Genomic DNA, 20,105 nt, shown 5'->3' with positions numbered 1-20,105 from the left:
AACACACTAAATGGAATCTTGTTTTAAACAACACCAGCAAGAGGATGTAGTGTAGGCTTTCTACACAAATCCAGAAAATTGGAAGTTTATTTTTCCACTTGAATGAATATAAATCCTTTGCACAAACAGATATATCACTGGAAGAAAAAAAAAAAAAAAAAAAAAAAAAAGATCCATACAGGTAAAAGAAATAGTATTTTTGCTTTACATTATTACCTTAATGATAACATTTAATACATTTGAATAGAGATAATTTCATAACCACCTCTGTGGACTTGCTTGGTCATGCAACAGTGGATGGTTTTGTTATATTGTGTCATATGTCTTTTCTTAATCATGTTTTTCCTAGGGAAGTTGTCATCTGTGAGCAGCTGCGCTACTTGCCAGACTGAGCAAAGAAAATGTGTATTTCAACGTACAGAAGCAGCTGGGTTTCTTTAGTAGGTGCTAAAGGGAATCTCAGTTAGTACCTAATGAGTTTACATGAAGTTCTGCTCCCTTGTGTCATTATTATCTAATGAAGTTCTTTTTCAATTGCAATCTTTGTCAAAGTGAGTACTATTAACACACTAAATATCAAACTGCGAAAAAGATAGATTATCACTTTTTCTCTGAAATAAATAAATAGGAAAAAGAAAAAAAAAAAGTGAACACAATATCCTCAGCTGTGTGGTAGTAGCAAGAAAAATGAATCCAAGATTCAAATGCATGAGTTTTTTTAGTTAAGTTTGTGGTTGAAAAAAGTGTAATTCTTTGCATTACTATTATCGGCATAAATCAACAACTGAATGAACAATGAAGAAAATGTGTAAATTTTAAATATTAAAATCAATATTTCAGTTCAAAGCGCAGTGTAATCAATATCATTTAATGTATGTTAGTAGTTCCACAAGAAATATGGAATGACAAATTTGTTGGATAGAATAACATAGAAATGCAATGTGCATATATGTTTATATAACATAGTTTCTTTAAGTATTCTTCAAACATGCTTTCTCCGAAAGTAATAATGAATTTGAATTGAATAACCTAGATTTCATTGTGATTGAAGGATATTTGTATTTCAAAAATCATCATGCAATCTATTCTGACCATCATTCTCTAAAGACATTCAGAATTTCAGACTGAAAATTTTCTCAGTTTCCAAGAACTGCATCAAATCTGTGTTCAAGAATCACTAAAAGTTCCTCATTATTTGTAACAAATATTATCAAAATGTATCAATAGCTTATTAAAAATTAAATTTTATTTTAAACGGTGTGGTTTTCAAGCTAACAAGGAAATTAGGAGAATATAGGAAAGTATAGGAAATAATATATATTTTAACAGGAATAATAACACTGACTTTCCAATTTCATTGTAGACAGAGTAGGTAAATGATGCAGGAAAAAAGATGCTTACATTTTCCTTAAGTCTTCCCAGTGTTTATTTAACTAGATAATTTTTTCTCACATTTTTAAGAAACACATCTAACATTTTTCAGATACTATTAGTTTATTTACTTTCTCTTCAAAGCATAGTTCTTTTTCATCCATGTATGAAGAGTTTCAATCTTGAGTTCTAGGATTTCCACCCCTGACTGCCTATTTGTAAGCTCCTCTCACATTCACCCAGTACCTTCCCTTGCAGGGCTTTTTATGTACTGCACTTCATAACACAGCTTGTATGTACAGCCCCTGCCCTGATTGTGTTTCAGGCCCTTTAAAGACCCATTTGTTTGATGATGTAGGCTTGTGTTTCTTAATTTTTTTGTGATTTTTTTTCCCTTTCATTTCTTCTTCTTTGTCACTGGACTGTAGGTACCAGAGGTCATCTTAGAAATGCAAAAGAAGATGCTTTGCATGTTGAGAGTGCAAATAAAAGAAATCCTAGTTATATGTATTCATGAAGATACACATGAATAGAATGTGTAATGTTTTGAAGATGCTGAAGCTTCTCATTTTAGAGCAAACTATGCTTTTATCAGATATTCTAGTACCCTATAGAAGTGAGAAATTTAGTAATAGAAGAATAGTATTTTCAAGACAAGATATAACTGTGCCAAAACATCCAGTGCTCTTGGAGCCTCCTGATCAGCATGACAGGAAAAGAAATGAGGGTTTGACTAAATGAGCAGGAAATCAAGCATCCCAAGTTATTGATAGCGTAATTAAAAATATCAAATTTCTCAGATTCCTTTTGTGCAAAACTTGTTTAGGATTGATGGTTGCTATGCTGTTTGGCCTTAGCCATTTTCCTTTCTATTTAAGACTTAAGGAATATCTTCAGCATTTGCACACAGCTGCCCTGATCCTTAACTCATCATTGCTTTGGCAAGTAAATTCTTGAAGTCATCTTCAACTTTTAGCTTTGCTTTTGCAACAGTTTGCCAATTAAATTCTCCAAGGTAGCCATGCAGGTAGTGATGGTAGATAGCTGCTTAGCTTTCATTTGTCTAATGTAATTTTGTTTCAGAGCTAAGCCACTATTTCAAAGACATGAAGTTTTCTCTGTGAAGTGCTGTGTTTTGTTTTACAGCAGTTATGCTGATTTGAAGCTTGACATTTTAGCAATAGATTGAAAAGACTGCAGTGCTGCCATCTATTACTTATGTTTAGCAACATGTCAACCTTTCCGTATTCTTTATTGTAAGTAATTGGTGACAAAGTAAATGAAATTGCTGAAAATCTTTCCCCTTCAAATATGAACTGTCACTGCTGAAATCAAGATTATTTTTTTACTTTTGATACAGCATTGTATGAAAATTACCACAAGTTGGTTTTTACCTGGTTTGGTTCTTCTTGCAAACCTTTTTTCTTCTTTGGATGTTCAACAAATTATTTTAAAACATTCTGATTATGTAGCTCTTAGATTATCCATCAGAACTGGACACACAATTTCTCATGTTAAATATACTTTGTTGAAGTTATGACTGGTGACTGAATCAAATGCAACAAATTATATGCATGCTATGTGACTTACTTCTTTTTTTTCCTTTTATATTCAGAAAGACTAAAGAGCAGTTTGTCTTTACAACTCTCAGATCTTGCGCTCCTGTTTTCACCATTAGTCTCTATACTTTCATCAGCTGCACAGTCATTGAAGTAAGAAAGCTTATAGCTGAAGAGCAATAATGTTTTTTTAAGAACTTTATTCAATTTAACTCCATAAACACAGCCAACAAATGAACAGATTTATTTCAGATCTGAAATAACCTTAATTTATCAAGGGAATGTGAAAATATGTTGAAGTACTCTCGGGTGATTTCTTAATGAAGATCTTCCCTACTTGCAAAGCATGGTTCTTGTCTAACTAGTGACATTGAAATGTGTTATTAAAAAGCAAAAATGATTCCAGATAAAAAATCCTATTTCCAAAAGTCCTCTGGAAGTTGTGCAGTGTAATAATATGTAAATCAAGTTTGATTTAAGTTTTGGACACTGCATCCGATTCTGTCAGATCACAATATTTGTGGCTGGCTGACATTTTATATGAAACAAGACAATTATAAACTCTTTTTATGTAAATGCAATAGCTTTATTCTTTCTGAGTATGTAATACAAAATTTGTAGATAAAGGATAATTTATATGAAAGGCTCTATACACTAATACAAAACTGAAACAATGGTGAATCAGCTAACTATTACCTGTGGTAATATTTTTGAAAACTTTCTGTTTTTCTTGTCTGAAATCCCTAGGATTTCTTGTCCAGTAAATTTTATTTTATTTTTTTGTCTAGTGATCTCACAGTTATACTATGTCCTGCTCAACACAAATAATGCTTTAAATTGACTAAAGTGTTGGGTATCACATGATATAGTTCAGTTGAGCAACTGGCATAATGTAAATTATGGTTCTGATTTGTTTTTAAAAAGGAGAATTTGAGAGGCAGGATTCTGATAAGCAGTTTTAAATCTTAATCTCTTTAACTTTTTTTTTACTGTTACAGAAGTTTTCATAATGAGGTTGCATTGCTGAGAACTCAGTATTGCTCCTGAAATTTCTGCTTTGAAATCAGTGTTATATTAGCAGAAATAATTAACCTCTTATGAGACGATTGTTTTCTTGGATGAAAAAAGGTGATTTATGTAGTACTTTTAGTCTAGAAAACAACCTTTTTATTATTATGTAGGTAATAGATTTTTGCATTTATAATAAAGCAATATGTACGACATTTCTGATAATTACTTGCTTTTGATTTTTCTTTTAGCTCGTCTCACCCAAATTGCTTCTGCAAATACGTACTATTACCTCCCAGTCACTAAGAGACTATCTCAGGAGAGCTAACACCTTTTTTCAAGTTCATTAACTGCTCTCATGATCTTCACCTGAAATGCTTGACTGATCAAATCTCATTTTCCTAAAGCCTATAACTTACATCTGTATACTCATCTTTTACAGTGATCTCCTGCATCATTAGCGCTCCCTCAAATGCTGATGGGAAAGTGACTTCTACCTTCAAGATAATGCTTTCTACCACAGGAGTAGTTCATTCTGTTAAAAGCCATAGTGGCCACTTTTGAAACAGAACATAAATCTTATTCCACTTTATTTCAGTTATGTGCTCTGGATACTGTCATTGTACACTGCTGACAGATATATAAATGGTACACCTGGCCAATAAATGCAATCCTAAAAAAGTCTGAAATACCACACACTAAAAAATGTCAGCAGACTGGATAGCTTTATCTTTTCATCACTTACTTTTATCTTACTCTGTGTGCATACATATATTTTGAATATATGTATTTATTTCTTTGTTGGCCTAGCTAACAAACATTAAGTTTTAATTATTCAAGCAATGACTTTAATTTAAGGCTAAGGAAGATTGTTTTCAAGTTCAAAGACATTTTTCATCCTATTCACATTCTACATGTTTAATATATATTTTCCCAGCCTTCTGCTCTCCAGATGGGGGGGAAAAAAATACAAAACCTGTGCTGCAAATCTCCATGATTACATTGACGGTGTCACAGAGCGAATGCAACAAATTTACAAAATGAAAAAACATAAGAAAACCTAGCACATGATGTACACCTTTTCCTGGAGAAATGTTTCCCAAGTTACTAACTCTTGGTATTTCTGCTGAAATGCAGAAGATTCTAAAGAGTAGAAAATGCCTCTAAGTAGGTTACTGCTATTGTGCTTACGCAATGCTTGTTCTGTCCTACGAGGAAAGAAGACTTCTAAAATAGGTCATACATTGCTGTTTGGCTACTTCACTGTAAAGGTGATCTGTGAATTAGAGGATATCATGGCCTGTTCTGTGAGAATGATTACTGTCAATTAACTGAACAGATGCTAAGCCTAACTACTTTATGAGAAATTATTACCATTTTAAAAGTTTTGAATATGATGGGTTGCTAGCAGCACATTTTTATGCAGTTAACTTCCTTTTTTTCTATCCCACTTGTAAATGTTCCACTGAATGTGAATTACAAATTAGAATTGATTCATGCATTTGTAAGAGAAAAATGAATTTCTAACATTATAAATAATATAATTTTACAAATCTATAGCATATCAATTTGTTTATATATACTTAAAGAAAGAACATAGCATTTTTATAATAGGAAAAGTAAAAAATACGCACATTTTTATTCTCAAAGTATGAATTGCCAGAAATATTAAACAGGTCTCTAATCTTACAAATGAAGTTACAGTGCTATTAGACAGATTTGTTGCTACATCTAACCTACAGCTCAAATGAAAAAGTTAAACGGTTATTTATGTATGAAACATTCAATCTAAATTTATTATTCACAGTTTAAGACTTCTCAGATGTAGCACATGCAAATATAAATACAACTACTTATCAGAAGTTGTGAGAGGCCGGCAAGGAGAGGGAGGTGATTGTCCCCCTCTACTCTGACATTGTGAGGTTTCATCTGGAGTGCTGCATCCAGGCTTGGTGATGTCAGTACAAGAGGGAGGTGGAGCTTTTGGAGCGGATCCAGAGGAGGGCATCAAGGATGATCAAAGGGCTGAAGCATCTCTCCTATGGAGAAAGGTTGAGGGACATGGACTTGTTAAGCTTGGAGGAGGCTCTGGGGAGACCTTGTTGTGGCCCTCCAGTTCTTGAGATGAGATTATAAGAAGGACGGAGAACAACTATTTACACAGTCAGATAGTGATAGGACAAGGGGGAATGGTTTTAAACTAAAAGAGAGAAGAGCTATGTTAGATAGTAAGATTTTTTTATTATTATTTTTTATTTTTTTTACGCTCTGAGAGTGGTGTGACACTGGCACAGGCTGTCCAGAGAGTCTGTAGATGCCCCATCCCTGGAGGTGTTCAAGGCCAGGTTGGGAACATAGGCTGGTCTAGTGGTTGGTGACCCTGTTCCATGGCAGTGGTTGGAACTAGATGATCTTTATGATATTTTCCAACCCAAGCAATTCTAGAATTCCTTGATTCAAAAGGCAGTGTCTAGGAATAGCTACAGCTCAAAATACTTAGCAAATACACAGCTCAGGAAAAAAAAAAAGGGGGGGGGGGTTGGGAATCAGACTTTGACAGTTATATATATAGAAGAAATGAGAAAGGAATAGCAAGGAAACTGAAAGGTTTTTCAACCACTACATGGTGAGAATACAAAAATTTTTGGGAAGTAAAATGTGTCAAATGGAAAAATATGAGAAAATAAGACTGAGGAGGGGAGAATGAAGTCATACAGATAAATGCATTTCTTATTAATTTCTACAGAAGGATCTTTCTGACCTTTCTATGAAACTTTCTTCTGAAAACTTTCTGATCTGCAGATTGAAGGTATATAGGAATCAGACTTTTTCTTCACTGTTTACACAAATAATATAATAAAATCTTATTGTGTGATTAGCTTTAGGAATAATATTTCTTGCAATTAATGAATAATGATAAATAGTTACAGTAACACAGGAAACCAATAGTCAATAAAATAAGCAAACAACTAAGAATGAAAAATCATTACAGAACTGTTCGCTGTATTACAATTATATCATGTATTTTGCTGTCTGAAGTAAATATCTCTGTGTTATTTTAAAGATTTTAGTGAAATCTGTAGTATGGTTTCAATACGACAAAACAAAATGAAAAATCATACTGATTGATATGCTCAGAACGTAACTTGTAAAAATAGTACTTTTTCAAGAGAACAGATTGAAAATATTGTTCAGATGTATGGACTTAAAAGCCACTGATGATTAATTCTGATTAAAATCCCTAAGAAGTCACAGCAATACATGACAATTGAATTTCACAGATGGAAAATTAATAGTAATACTGTTAGAAGATGTAAAATTGTGAATTTAATCATACATCAAATAAAAGTAATTTCAAATGTCAAGAATTGATATTGTAACCTCCAAGCCTATCTCATATATTACAATGTGTTACGGAAGTCAAGAGATGAAATATTTTAAACAAATACTGTTTTTAAAAATAATGCTTTCACAAAAGGAAAACTGAGGGTGATAAAAATTTTTACAATACCCAAAAATGAGGAAAAAATAAATGGACTGTAAATCTCATTTATGGGAGTTGAATTCCCTGATGAGTTAGAGAATATATCTGAAACTAATTCTTTTTTCATTTTTTTTTTTTTAAAGACAGCAAATAAAATAATATAACATCTAAGCATTTTCAAAAGTGAAATAGCTGCTTTTCTAATATAGGCATATTCTATATATAGACAGAGAGATATAGATATATAGATATATAGCTATATAGAATATATTTTCTAATATAGGCATATTCCTTCATATTCCTGCTATGAATTAAAAATATTTTATAGCTTTTGGAATGTTAATGCAAATTTCTGAAAATATTCAGAAACTGTTTTATGCACAGTGAGTTGAATTCATTTTCCAATTTTATCTATATAAGAGAATATAGTTAATATAGTATTCTGAGTTAATGGTAACTAATGGATGAACTTTTTGCATTTTTGGCTCTGATTAAACAAATTTATTTCTATCATTCTTATGAGGAGATGAATGATATATCCTCTGGTATCATTTTAGAACTTCTGACATAGTTCTCAGCTTGAGCAACTCATTTTATAACTTTCTCTCTACGAAGTATCTCCTTGATACTACCAGATGGTAGTGATTTCATTTGTTTGCTTACATTTTGCTGTGTTTTACATAACATGTTAAAATAAGTGTGGCTGAGCAGCAGAGAAGAACAATATATGTTCCCCATCCTATCCTTATGAAAAAGGATGTCTATATGGAATTGTGAGCTTCGCCTGACTGTAGGTGAATATAAGATTTTGAGGAAGCTGTTGCAATGCAGGTTTTGAGTACGAATCCCAGTAAGCAAGGTTAGTCAAGCATGAATAGAGCCAGGAGTTCTGGAAGAAAAAAAACAACAAGCATGTTTCAGAAACTCTAGGAGAGACAGGAATTTTCTTCTCAGGTTCCAGAGAACAGAGCAGTTTTTTTTTGTTGTTTTTTTTTTTTTTTAATCTGAAAGATCTTCAAAAATTGCTGAACCACAGGAAAGGTTGTATCTACACAAAACAGGTATTAGATTTTATAAACAATACTTTTTCTCCTTATCTTATCATGTCTGGTTTATAAATATCTTCCTCTAATAATCCTAGAAATCTAAAATAATTGTATCTTTTTAGAAAGGTGATTTTACTTTAAAGCTGTAGCAGATTTGGGGTCAGTAGCCATCAATCAGTTTCTAAGTATAGAAGTTTGAGAGAGACTTCACTAAATTTTTTCTTTGTCAGATGTTCTAAGGGTTTTGTTTTGTTTTGTTTCTGATCTCTGCTGAGTTTTGCCAAGGCCTACTGGGAGAAATGAAGTGCTCTCAGCACGAAGCATTGAACCAGTTTCTGTTTTGCTCTGCCAATTACAGTCTGCATGCTTCTTGAGAGCTGAAATCTACTCTGGCAGATGAAACTCTTCCATGAATGATTGGGAGAACAGCGCAGTTATGTGAAAGATTACTTTTCTGAGATCATGATGAGGATTTGAGTAATATATAAACCTTTTTTTCCATCTAAAATCTAACATTAGAACAGTGGTATTCTAATAAAAGAAAATCAAAACTCAGATGCCAACGCAAATTAATTTTGATGCATCAGTGACCTTTTTCCTCTGAGCCAAGAAGTGTTTCTGCTTTGATTTCTAAAACAGGTATGAGATTGAATAAAATCACCAACTAAATAAAAGCAGCCTGAGGACCAAAACAGATATTTGTAGGCTATTAAATTTATCATAGCCTCTTTAGAGGTTCATAAGACACTTTCTGTCCTGCAATGTGATTCTGCAATTGAAACAAGTGACAAGATATCTGCCTTCTCACAATTAAAGCATTTGAATTCAGGAATTAATCCTAAGGCATTTGTTAACAAAAACTAATATTGTGATCATTTTTTTCCCGAGGAGAGTCTGGAGAATACTTTTTTCTTTTTCTATATACAGGTTTTTTATTTGAAGAAGTTCAAGTCTGTTTTTGAGTATTGTTGGTAGAGTCTTGATTACTTGAGTGTTCGTTTTAGCTCAGCTTTTAGGAAAACTGCACGTTTATTTCTAATGCTATACTTTCCAGCTCTTCACATCTTTTTGACATTGTTATGAAAATGCTAAGTCAAGGCCTGAACCAGTGATTGAGCACCTGGTGGGAAGACAGGGCCAATCCAAGAGAGCTCAGCTGCAAGTAGTGCATCTGAATAACTGGAAGGGGTGGAGCCAGCATCCAGCCCTTTCCAGATCTCATTTAGGTATTGGCAGTGGAGGTGAGGATGTCTCTTGCTGGAGATCCCTGCCAACCTGTGGCCTGCCTAGGGTAAGCAGTTCTTTCCTTCATTTGTGCAGCTGCTGCATTTGGGCCCATTCTCTTTTGCTGTATCCGAAGAATTTGCCACCCTGCTATTATTGTGGTATATTCCATCCCATTATAGCATTACAGGCATCAACGCTGAAATTCTCTTATTCTCTCGTTCAAAATTTAGATTAAAATTCTATTCATCTCAGCTAGTGGAAAGACTGGCATTGAAAAATGCTTTAATTTCCTGTGCTGTGTGTGGAAAAAGATTTCCCCCGTGCACCTGCTGCAGTTTATCCCAGACAAAACTTAGAAGAGTTTTGATAGTAACTTGTATGTAAATGGTTGTTTGATATTCTGAATGTTGACAGTGATGACCTAAGATAATTTCATCAGCATACCAATTGTTTGTTTGCTTCAAATTGAATAAGATGAAAATTGTGAGCTTTCTCATTTTTCATTCGTATGGAGGCTCCATATTCTTTATTCTGTGAGTTTGTGCAAGAATTATGATGAGGGCAACTGAAACCTCAATAAGTGGTACAATAACTTTGCAGATGGTACTATCTTTTGTGGGGTTTTTTTTAGTTATTATTTCAAAATTGAGTCTAACAAATTAAGGGAAGTTTAAACTAATTTATGTTCCAGCCAGTGTAGATGAGAATATACCAGGAGATGCAATGGGATGGTGGTTTAGTTCACATTGTCCTCATTGTAAATTAATAATCCACAAAAATCTTCTGAAAAATAAATCGCTTTTCCTTGGTACCTAGGTATGCTGTTGTATCTTTAGTATTAAATATATTAATTATTAACATTTTAAATAGATTGTCTTAATGCTAACATCAAATTTGTCACATCTATTAGGAAAATTAAAGAAAAAAAAAACTGTGAGGAACATACGTTTTTAATACTCCTTGTGTATTCCTTGCATTTATGCACTTATGCAATGTAATAAGAATGAGGTTTCATCACTATGTGGACTTAAATATTTATCTGTAATTAGGTATTGTGCATGCTGTTAGTATACATTTGGCAGATATGGGATGTTTACAAGGGAAATACAGTTCCCAAATGTGAATTAATAATGTCTAGGATCAAGTGAAACACATAATTACAAACCGATAATTATAATTGAAACCCTTTAATGCTGTGAATCATAGAAATGAAATTATTGTCATCATTTCATTATTTACGTGTCTGTTTTTTTTTTTTAATTTCATTTTATTGCTTTTATATAAAACCTGTATTTTAAAATCCTAGTAAAATAGTAATATATTCTGGGTATTTATTCTGGTTCATTTATTTTGGCAAATTAAATAATTTCATGAAGTGGATGTAGATACTGTGCTTTGTCTTGTGTTTTCTAGCTCCTTGAAATGTAATAATCAAATTCAGCACTGAAGGCCTGAAATTCACAAACTGAACATTGACAAAGGCTATTTTCTAGTCCTGAGGTTTGATGGGATGGTCTGACCTATCAAAACCATCACTCTTTCTCAGCCTTCAGAATGTCTGCCTGCTCTCTGACTGCCTATTGGGAATGATCCATGGCCAGAGATCTCATAAACTGTGCCTCTAAACTCACTGATCAAGTCAGTTTGGTAAAGATGAGTTGATAATAGTCACAACAGTTCCAAGAAACGGCCTAACAGCTGAACACTGTGGAAGAACAATGTCTTGTTCTTAGTACTAGACTTGGTAATATATATAAATAATTTACTCATTTCTTTCTTTGTTGTTAAGATAATTAGGCAGAGAAGTAGATATTTGTGGTCTAAATACTATTCTTTATGCATCTTGCCTTCAGATTTGCTTTAACTTTGAAAATGTTTAGTGGTATGGATGTAGGCATTGTATCTGAATTCTCAGTAATACCATACTACTAAATTTTGAAACATATATGGTTACAAAATAATACTGTTTCATTCTTATTGGTAATGATTCCGCTCATTTTTTTCTTTTATTGGAATAAGGGAAAATATGCATTCCAGTATATGACTTAAATAAATGGGGGGGGAAAAAAAAGTAAAATTGTAGTCCATTGATTCTTCCTGAATGCTTCAAAATGATTCAAAAGAGAATTGAAACTTCCTTTATCATCCAACCTTACTCTATCTTTCTAGCTCCTTTGCTGTTCATTTTTTACTTAAGTAGAACATCCAGGAGTCTTCAGTAATCTTGCTCCTTTTTATTCTCAACTACAGTTACAATAAACTGAAATAGTCAAGCAATCCTTGACTAATATAGTTTCTTAAGAATGAAGAATTTAGGCTAATACCTTTAACCGAGTTGTAGAGATCAATTCACAGTACCTAAATTAGCTGGGCTTAGCAAAAACGAATTTTCTTTTTAAACCTTCAGCTAATTTCAGGCAGATTAATCTACGTGATGGATTTAATTCATTTTGCTCTAATTGGGGAACAATTCTATTGAATACAGCAGGGTGGAACTCCTTGAATAGTTTAAGAAATTAGTTCTATTTTAGTTCACATTTAGTTCACAGTTAAGTCTACATTTCCAAGCAATGCAGAAAATAGAGAAACTGAAAGTGAAGCAGTGAAGCTACTTGATACAGCTACCTGACATCCATAACAGTTTTTTTTCTGATGTGTTATTGCCAGCTTTCCCTATACATACAGACTGATGACCGCTATTGGCTGCAGAACACAGGTTAGTTATTGCAATGTTTTTTTCAGGTTTATTTCATTTGAAGGTCACTTGTTCTGAAACCGCTGCATTATGTGAACCAAAGCGCACTAAAAAGGTACAGTTTGGAGTGGAATTCAGAAGTAAGAATACTATAGGAACCAAAAACAAACAAACAGAAAAAGAGAAAAAAGAAATATTCTCAGACTATTGAAAACATGAAAATAAGGTGGTAATCAGTTTAAAATGGATTTGTGGATCTCAGTTACTGGTACGGTACAGGTTGATTTGATCTGTTTATATTCTTTATGTTCTTAAGGCAGTTACATATTGAAATTGATAAAGATACACAAGAATAACTTTCTATAGAATATAACTCAATTTTAGCTAATGTGCAGTTGATCCTAATTTAGTATGAATTGTCTTAATGACTACATAATGTATAAACAGAAGAAAAAATAAGAGCAATACTTAAATTAAAAAAAAAAAAAAAAAAAAAAAGCTTAAAACACATCAGGAACGGTTTCGGTATAAAACAGGCTTCACAAGAAACATATATGAAGTTTTAAATAGAGAATGGGTTCAGCAGGGCCAAGCGCTAGGTCCTTTGGCCCTGACAGCCCCAAGCAATGCTGCAGGCTTGGGACAGAGTAGCTGGAAGGCTGTGTGGAGGTAAAGGACCTAGGGCTGTTGGTCAGTGCTCAGCAGTACATGAATCTGCAGTGTGTTCAGGTGGCCAAGGTCAGTGGAATCCTGGCTTGCATCAGAAACAGTGCTGCCAGCAGGAGCAGAGAGAGTGATCATTCTCCTGTACTCAGCTCTTACGAGGCTGCAGCATGAGTACTGTTCTCTGTTTTGGGCCCCTCACTACAAGAAATCACTGGTGACTACAGCAGAGTGTATTCACTCTATTCAGCAGAGTGGCGTCAGTGGTTCTAGAGGGAATGTCATTCTCAGTGACTTGTGAAGTTCTCTTTGGGTTTGACTGAGATATCTTTTGAATATGTATTTTCCTTCTCTAGTTTGTACTGTGATCACATTTTTCACTAAATGTGATTGTGACTCGTGCCACCACAGCAATAACACAAGGACACACATCCTGGGACACAGCGATGTCTTCAGAAGATATAAGAAAAGATGCTGTGTCAATCCTAAAGGTAGAGAACACTTGTTCCTATATATAGGGGTTATGAACAATTCTTTCGTGTTACACTATGTAGGTCCCTGAATTCAGTCATCTCAGTGAACTTCTGGCTTCCCTCAAATTCTGTGTGCTTCAGTCCTTAGAAAGTACTGTCATCACCCTGGAGGCCTGTGACTTCTCTTAAAGCATTGCAAGCACCCAGCTACCTACTGTGCCTGCCTTGCCAATCAGTCCTGAATTTTCTCCTCTGAACATGAAAACTTTCCTTCATCCTTCTATCACCTCCTTCTATCTTCTCTGAGAAGATAAGCTGAATTCACAGGAGGCCACTTTTCAACTCTACTCCAGAAAACTGCAATACCACTGAACAAAAAATAACTCAAGTTTCCCTGTTCATTAAGAATGAGCATAGCAGGACACTCAACTGAGAGGAAGGAGTAATGCTTTGACTCTTCCTACAAATGATGCTGTTAAATACATCAATTTCTTCTTAGCCTGAAGGAAGGATATCTTAAAAGGCAAAGTCCCAATCCTGAATTTCTAGAGTGATTAATGTTCCTTTTATGAGGAATCCTCAGAGGACTCTGATAATTCTCTTGAGTCCTGACTTTGCATTACGTGAGTCATATTGACGCTTCTCTAATATTTGACGTGGAAGTACATCTCACAGCAAGAGGATATGTATAAAAATAAGTTATTCTATTTAATTCTTGAGTTCTTGTAACACTGGGTATTTTGTGGATCAGACTCACTGTTGCTGTCCATTTATCTACTTTTTCTATTAACACTCCAACTGCTGACAAATTCTGTGTACCAGATAACCAAACTCTTTCACAGTGAGCAGAAAACTAAAATGTAATTTAGTTTTTCTAACTTATCTCTTCGAATACTCCTGTTGTACAGAGAATGTCTGCTCGATATAAATGGAGGCTGCTATGCTTTCTGTTACTACAGTGTTTTTAGTGATTTATTGTTCATTTCAATACTGTTATTTGCTTATTGAATTTTTTCATCTCTCTGGTGTTTTTTATATGAATCTATGCTTTCACACTCAATATACCAGAGCCTGTGATGTTTTTGTTTCGTTTATTTTTAGGGAATTGAAGATTGTAAGGTGTGCACCTTGATTTCCTTTCCTCTTCAGCCTCATCAACTCCTTTTATCTATTTGTCTGTTTTCAAGTCCTCATTAGTGGCACAGTTTTTTTTCCCCCCTCTAATACAGTGTCCTTAGATAATGCTGGCTTTCTCTATGAGGATTTAATCCTGCTGACTTCTTTTAAGGCTCTTTCTACTAATTTAACTGTAAAAGTAGTTTCTTTTTTGGAATCTGGGAACTACTATGGAGGTTTTTAATTTTGTTGCTTCTACAATCATTTTGAATCTAAGAAAAGAAAGGCCTCTGTTAGAGTGCCATTCTTAAATTCTGAATAAAGAAGAAATATAACAAAAGTAACAAATCATGGCAAGGCTTGTTTTGCATTTAGTAGATTCTCTAACCTAATGTTCCAAGAAACAGGCACTGATCGTATGTAGATATTTAACTGTTAATCTTGAAATATGCTGTGTTGAGCTGTTTGCCCAATTTACAAGTTAACTGTAATCTCCTGTTATTGTTGAGCTTTCTTTCAGCCTTTGTGACCTCAGCAAGTGACAGTGAGGATCACAGTCAGGGGAAGTATTGCAATCCCAGGTAGAGAAGTACAAGCAAAGAACGCAGGAAAAAATAATGGTGCTTTCTATCTAGGCTATTTGGAAATGACATATTTTGTCTAGCATGTATTTTGGCTCTTTGTCTCCTTGGACTTTATTTTTGGTAGGTGCTTGGTCTTTATATTGGTATGCAAGCACGTTAGGTGCATAAAACTGCAAGAGAAGTAAACAGGAGTAAGAGGCATGGGGAAGGCTGCAGGGCTGTGGAGGAATCATGTCATGAATGAGCCTGTACCCATCATGGCTGGTTTCTGATGTTCTGCATCTGATGTACACAATGAAGGGAAAAACTGCTACCAAGCTAGAGGAGCTTACAGCCCAGCTCAAGTGTATGTACATCTGGATCCATAGACAATGGGAACTGGAGGCATGTGAATGGAGGCCCACCATGCCACTGTGGTACATATACCACCAAGGAGCTGCAGCCATAGGCAACCCACACCAGGATAGGGAACTGAGCATCAAGAATCCTTTAAATACAAGGAGCAGGAAAAAAAAAAGTGATGCAAAACACCGTAGCTTCTTACTTACTTTGCTCTGGAGGATTTTGGACAGTAACGGTGCAATCTGCAGATAAAGCTGAGATGGGTGAGAGTAAAACATCTATTCATGTGTTTGTTTATGTGGTTCTTATTATCAAAATATAAATCAGTGAACACAAGTCAAGTCAAAGTCCCTGACTGAGGGCTGTTTTGCCTGCAGTTATGCTTCATGGATACTTAAGCAAAGGTTATGAATTAGGAAGCCTTACAACTCCAATGTTGGTTGCATTGTCACTACTTCTGTTGATAGCTGTGGTTTATCTGAAATTAGAAATAACGATTCTGTATTTTGAGGTGCAGTCTAGGATGTTCAGTGTTCTAGAAAATCATGTTAACAAGTTAATGATTCATCCACCACTTTGTTTTAAATGGTGCAAATAGGGAAATTACCATTTACAAACAGTGAAGATTGGCACTATCATTTTCTAAGGATTTTTAATTTTGTGGTAAGTATGAAGGCATAAAGGGCAACTTGCTATGTAATAGACACAGCACATATATTTGTAAAATGCACAGGATAGAAACCATATTGTGCAAGCGCTTTAACTTGAGGCATTTTTTACATTATTTGTTGTTTAATTCATGCTTAAAAAAGATGTTTTCAAACGTGCATTGGAAATAAAGCAAGCGTGGTATCACTGTCCCATGAAGCAGCAAGTCTTTCAAGGGTAAGAAGATGGTAATGGGTGTGACAGTGAGCTCAAAGTACCATCACACATCTGACAGCTCTGGAACCCTGAGCCAACAGTTCAGTGGTTCCCACATGCAGCACACTGAGAGAGAAATCACCGCATCAACTCAGGAAATTGAATATTTGAGTTAGGGCCTGGATAAATGGTATACAATGCCAACTACTTTTCCAGCTCCAGCATCAATGATGAGAGCCTGAGGTTAAATGCAGATCCTGAGTGAGGCAGGGGGCCTCCAGAAAGGTCCCCTACAGCTCTCCCAGCTCCCTTCATACCATCTTAATCCAAGGTCATAGCCCTTTGCTGCCAGAGCCAACCACGAGTGAGGACAGGCAGACCAGGAAGGATGTATGCAAGATGCAAGGAGGGGGCAAGAAGTGCATTCCTGGCCCAAGCAAAGGGTCATGATTTTCATAAAAATTTTCTGATGTATTTCCTTCTTTGGCTAGCTCTTTTTTTTTGAGATTATTTAGTCATATAACTTGTATGGTTTTTTCTGCAGTCTTACTTAAAATACATTTTGTTTTTGTCATTAATATTTAATAACTCATTAATAAAATAAAATCATAATATTTAAGATACTGCACTGGAATGCAAATGACATAGACTTTGCTTTTTGCTTTTAAATGACTTCCCTGGGGTCTTGCATAAACCTTGCTGTTTCACTTTTCCATTACTATAAAAAGATTATGCTTTCTTTCACCCAGTCTTATGTAACTTTTCCTTTGCGAGGTTTTGAAGTATCTTACTGTGTGTCAACATGTGCAAGTCTTGGGTTTTTCTTTGTCCTTATAAATTACATGGAAGCATGTGGAATTATAAGAAGTATTTGTTCTTGCCTGATCTAGACATAAAATCTGACAGTTATAATTGCTTTCAAATTTTATCTCATGGAACGAATTTATCTCATGACATGGTATCAGCATTTTGTGGATATTGCATTTTTTGGTTGACTTTCTACATAATCTACATCAGTATTGATGCTATTTCATGCTTAGGTCTTAACTTTTAATACTCTTTACTATATATTTTTTTTTCCTCATGACTTTATTGCTAACTCAAACAAATAATCTTTATTCACTCTTGGTTTTCATTTTCCATATTTTGCATCTTGCCCTATTCTTGCCATTGCTTTACAGTATGTATTTGCTTATTTAAAATTGCTTATTTAAAGTTGGTTATTCTAGTACTCTTACAGCAATATCTTTCAGTTGAGTGAAGACTGGTAATGAATGTTGTAAAGACCAAATATAAACTTTTTTAATGCTACTGATTATTTACTTAGAAAGAGTTCAGAAGTTTTTTCCCATACAAGTACTCTGAAAAGGTACCCTTTATCAGTAAAAAAGAAGCCTGTATTTGATATCAGAACTATGCAGAATTACAGAGATGAAAGGAGAACTGTGTGGGCAAGAATTCTTCCATGTTAGTCATTCAATTGCTCTCTTTTCAAAATGTCTAAAAAGAAAGGTAACCTTTTATAAACATTAATTTTAGTAACCCCTGAGAAAATCTCATTACAAAAAAAGATGCGTAAAGACAGGTTGCAGAATGTAGAATTTCTTAATACTCAGTAATATAAAGCATAGACTTTTATATCTGATAATAGTGACGGATGCAATAGCAGCTATAATGGATATAATAGTTCAACTTGCTAGATGAGAAGAAAAAATGCTAAATGATCAAAACTGTACATTTGCTAGAATGTTATTTAATGGTATTGCTGAACATCATGTGACACTCAAGATGATGGAATAGTCTCAGTATAGGTAATGCTTGTTATTCAAGGGTAGCGATTCTGCAAAATTGTCTTTTTTTTTAATCACTTTTTTCCCCTACAGGGAATTAGCTCCCAGGTGTGGAAATAGTGAGGAATTAGGAATTATCTTACCTGCCTGGCTGTGAAGTAGGTGGTTAGAGTGTGTCTTATCTGAAGGCAGAATTGGAATTTGATAATTAAACGAAAATAAAACAGTTTTGAGAAGGCGAGCAAAATGCAGCTTGTACCCCTTTTGAGTGTAGCATTCTAAGCCTCAGGTCTTGCACTGTTACTAGTTGCTAGTTAATAATTCACAACCTTATGGTTTCATCTAAGACTTTAACAGCTCTGGTCATTGCTTCACAAAGGCCATTGGGCCAAACTCTCATGCATGATTTGTTAAGGAGGTCCAATTCTGTTGGAGGTTGGCTCAGACAGTGAAGATCACTTTGAAGCAAAAGGAGAGGGCGAGCAAGAAGGCAAAGGCAAAATCAAGTTGCTGACTAGCTGGGAAGAGAAGTCACTCCAGTGCAGTAAATGCTTGCCATGTGTTTTTACCATAGTTAATACACACTTTCATCAGACTGCCTATAGATTGTTTCTGCATGCACTAGAGTTGTGAATATAGGACTGACTGGATGTTGCTTTCTTTCATCAGAGGGAGGTGCTATATACTGTTAAGCTTTGTACATAAATAATATTGCATCCTTCAATGGGTTTGCCCAAAAGAAAGAAAAACTGAGGAATGTCAGAAAAAGAATTCTGATTATGTTTTATTACATGTCACCTCTACTTTGCTGAGTCTTCCCTGTGTTCCCTTTTTTTTTTTTTTTTTTTTTTTCTTTTTAACAAACCTTTATCAGTCTACTGCATTTAGCATGAAAACAGTGCTTTTTCTCTGTTTGAATTCCTAGGCTACCAAAGAGAATACAGAAACAGCTTAGGAAAAGGTGATCTAAATCCATCTTCAGTAATAAAGCACATGTGAATGAAGACTCCCACGTGCTAGTTGAAACAATGACTTCAAAATCAGCAGTTCACATCATAGTGTGCTTTCTTCAGCTCTGCATTGTGAAGGGGCAGATCATGTGTGAGAGGCAAATAATTGCTGAATGGCGAGTGGAACCAGCACACGTTGTAATGGAGTGGACACTAAGGAAAAATATATGCACAGACTTTTACTCAGAATGCTGGAATGTGAATAAAAACTCTACTAGGGAAGACAAAAATCTCAGTGTCCCTCAGATATGCCCTGTACAGCTTCAATTGGGCGATAGTCTCTTCATCTCTTCTGATCCATCATTTCAGTCCTATGGTATGAATTTGGTAAATGTCTCCAAGGAAGACTTTATTAATTGCCCCAAAAGTGGCTTTCTTCAAGAACAGCAGATTTTTGTTTGCCAGATAAGAGGACTGCACCAAGTTGACCCTACCTGGCTTAGTGCTGGAACTCATTACTTTGTAGAACTACATAAGAGAGGCCCACATCTGTGCAACATGGGCCTTCGTCTAAACATAACTGTGAAGCAGCAGGTTTGTCAAGAGACTCCAAATTCACCCTTGTGCTCTAAGCACGGAAGATGTTTAAGCCATGTTTGGGAAAAACAGTATAGTTGCCATTGTTTCTCAGAGTACTCTGGAAAATTCTGCCAGAAGTTTAATGTGTGCTCCATTAAACCTTGCCATAACAATGCCTCTTGTACCGAGAAATCAGAAGGCACCAGACATTCATATGAGTGCACTTGTCCTCCAGAGTTTTCAGGTATTTTTTTCCATCTATGAATAAGTGTTATTGTCTACTAAAGAGTATGAATATATATAAAATGAGCATGTCATTAACAATGTTTCCATACATTTTGATTGTCCATTGCC

The 20,105-nt window shown here is 34.7% G+C and overlaps 1 long non-coding RNA gene across 1 annotated transcript; it reads right to left on the bottom strand.

Moving 5' to 3' along the window:
• Window positions 1-3,113: 3,113 nt before the first annotated feature.
• LOC122160174 lies at window positions 3,114-18,500 on the bottom strand. The gene is made up of 3 exons (XR_006168742.1): window positions 18,366-18,500; window positions 15,775-15,822; window positions 3,114-5,977 (listed from the first exon to the last, which is right to left on the bottom strand). It is a non-coding gene; the product is annotated as an uncharacterized LOC122160174 (long non-coding RNA).
• Between the last annotated feature and the right edge of the window lie 1,605 nt (window positions 18,501-20,105).

This window comes from Centrocercus urophasianus, unplaced genomic scaffold, assembly GCF_019232065.1.
Source record: "Centrocercus urophasianus isolate 14NV4802_14NV808 unplaced genomic scaffold, USGS_Curo_1.0 seq_10, whole genome shotgun sequence".
NCBI lineage: Eukaryota > Metazoa > Chordata > Aves > Galliformes > Phasianidae > Centrocercus > Centrocercus urophasianus.
This window is presented reverse-complemented; position numbering and strand designations above follow the sequence as displayed.